Raw genomic sequence first — 3,163 nt, 5'->3', positions numbered from 1 at the left:
TTCAGCAGTATTTTTCCTTGATAGCTGTAGTTATGCAAGGAGAATCTACAAGCCAATTTAGTAGGAATGAATGCTTATTAAATAGTGTTTGGAAAATAGGATAACTAATTGGAAGAAAGTCAATCAAATCTTATTTTATATTAAATAAATAAGAATTTATATTCTCAAGCTTGGAGCAATTTTTCTTTTTTTAAAAAATTATTTTAACTTTTTAAATTTATTATTCATTTGACCAAAGAGGGACAGAGTGTGAGAGAAAGACAGAGAGTTAAAAAGCAAGCCACCAGGTCAAGGACTGGAACTGCAGTTGGCCATGTGGGAGTCCAGCACTTTTAACCACTATGCCACCTGCAGGTCCCAATGGAGCAATTTTTAATTGCCAGATGGCACATGTGCTGACCAGATACAGAGAGACAGCGAGAAGGAGACAGCACCCCTTAGTGATTTGGCCATGCTGCAATCTCATCTCCATTTTTCCATCTTATTGGAATTTTAGTCTCATGCACATGTGTCCAGCATGCTTTTTGAGCCATCAGGGCTAGGATTCAAACCATGATCAACAAGTGGTATATGGCTAGTTTAAACTCTAGGCTAGATGACTAGCTCTGTGGGACACTTGTTATGAGTGCACATTGTATAAACTGTCTTTCAAATTTTGGCAATTTTAGAAAAATGATCATTTTTAATTACAAAAAAACTTTGGAAGTCATATTTTTCTATCAATCATCAGGATGATACTAGAAAATATTTCCATATCTTTCTGTTTCTGGATCAAAGCCCATAATGTGAAGCAAAAATATTTATTTATTTCTTACAAATAACTTATTTAAATGTGTATTTAACTCATTTAAATACATATGTAAGCATTTAACTATGTATTTCAATAATACATCCATTGAGTCGACTCCATGGCCTCTTAGTTAAGGCAGCCAGGCTCCACGTGACTGATCCCATGACTTGAATCCTGGACCTTGTAATTTGAGATACATGCTAGAAGCATGTGCTTGCATGCCAGAAATATGAAAGGAAGAATTGACAAGGGGAAATGATTCCAGTGTGACCATTCCCAATGGGGGAATCTCTTTCTCTTCTCCTTCTCTCTGTCTCTCTCTTGTGATTGCACATGCCCTTTAGCAAAAATGAATAAATAAATGAAAATCTACTCAGTATTTTGGATAGTTTATCTATTTAATGTATTATTTTAAAACTGCAATTGTGGGGACCAGCAGATGGTTATGTTGCTGGAGTCCCAAGTAGTTGAACATGGTTCAAGTCCTGGACTCAGTGGCTTGAAACTCACACTGGGCACTTGTGCATGTGTGCCCAAAGTCCCAAGAGGAGAATGGAGGAGAAGGGGTTGTGGCAGGGGATTTCTTGCTTTTCGTCTCTCTGTCTCTCTGGTGAGCACACCTGCCCTATAGGAAAAAAAAATCTTAAAAAAAAATACAATTGTGGGAATCAGCAGTTGGTGTAATGGCTATGTTGCTGGACTCCCACGTGGTCAACCGCGGTTCGCGTCCTGGACCTGGTGGCTTAAAACTCATGCTGAGCATGTGTGCGTGCGTGCCCAAGATCCCGAGAGGAGAATGGAGGAGAAGGGATTGCGGCATGACCATCCTCCCTGGGAGGTGATTTCTTGCTTTTTGTCTCTATGTCTCTGTCTGTCTGGCGAGCGCACGCGCCCTATAACGAAAATCTCTCCAAAAGAAAAAAAAAATACAATTGTGTGATCAGTTGTATCAAAACTTGATGATTCCAACTCTTAGGACTATTCTAGTTAAAACTTTTATTCTCTCAGTCCTTGACCACAGAAATATACATTAGTGACATTTCTGACATATTTATTAAAGGTAATACTTTCCAGAGTCAAGTATCACCATTCAAAACAGTTTAATATCTATTGCTCCAATCTGAAACATTTAAACTTTTAACTTTTGAAACTTAATTGCTATTGTAACAGTACTAGGAAGTGGAATCTTTAAGAGGTGATGAGGTCTTAAGAATTTCACCCCATTGGTGAGACTGATATGTTGTAAAAGGCCAAATGGCCCCTTCTCACCCTCTTGCCCTTCTGCATGTGATGAAGCTACAGGAAAGCCTAACCAGATGCTCCCATCCTGTTAGATAACTCAAGCCCTAGGACTATGAGTCAATCAATTTATGTTCAGTGTAAATGACCCAGTCTGCAATACTGACAGCTTGTTATAGCAGCAGAAAGCAGAGACATGGATCATAATTGTTTTTTAGTTCATTTATATGTCTTCATGTGTCTCATTACCTTCTACTATATCTTATTGTGAAAATATCTTTTCTGTGTGACAATACTATACTATTTAATTTATTATGGCTTTGTTGCAAATTTTACTATAGAAAAATAAAATATTTTCTTCACTTTCCTGATGACAAGTTATTTATTTATTTATTTATTTATTTTTCTCATCTTTCTATTCTCTAGATTTTGGACGTGCATGTACAGGCATACAGATTTTTTAAGCCATCCAGTCTGGGACTTGAACAGTACAGCAGGCCATGTGGTATTCAGCTATCTTAACCACCATACTACCTGGCTGGCCCAATTACAAGTTTAATAGTTCTCTGGGCTCTTTTCAGCTCCTTACAGAGATCATGCACTGGTAATCGCCATTTGTCCTTTAAAGAATCTTTTAAGATGATATATGCTGGATCATCAAAAGCTTACACTTGGGATTTAACCCTCCCAGACTTGACCTCAAGGTCTCTAGGAAAAATAAAGTTATTTTCAGTATACTTGCTGAAGTACACTTTCTGCAGTTGGTTCACATTGAAGAGTTTTATGTTAACACTTTAACTAGCACAACGCAGTAGAAGGATGTGTTGACTCGCAGACATTTGCCTCTGTTAAAGTAAGTTTTATTAATTATTTTTCTTCTCTTCTATTCTCTCTTTCCACTCCTCACTCTCTTCCTTTCTTTCTAGCTCCAATTTTTTCTTCTTGTTCTCTCTCTTGAATCTAATACATCTGGTTTTATCTCTATTATACCAATAATCTTTTTATATTACAATAACCAATGTTCTCTGAGTCGCTAAGTCAAATAGTATTTTTAGTTCTCTTCTTACTTGAGCCAGAACCTGCTTTTTCTCAAAGCACTTTCTTTCCTTGACTTTTCCTGACAACTCACTTTCC

General features: G+C 37.1%; 1 pseudogene; it reads left to right on the top strand.

The window, feature by feature from the left end:
• LOC102481510 (putative ATP-dependent RNA helicase DDX52) overlaps nt 1-3,163 on the top strand; it is an 81,548-nt pseudogene that overhangs the window by 6,467 nt on the left and 71,918 nt on the right.

The sequence above is a fragment of the Tupaia chinensis genome, unplaced genomic scaffold, assembly GCF_000334495.1.
Source record: "Tupaia chinensis unplaced genomic scaffold, TupChi_1.0 Scaffold140301_1, whole genome shotgun sequence".
NCBI lineage: Eukaryota > Metazoa > Chordata > Mammalia > Scandentia > Tupaiidae > Tupaia > Tupaia belangeri.
This window is presented reverse-complemented; position numbering and strand designations above follow the sequence as displayed.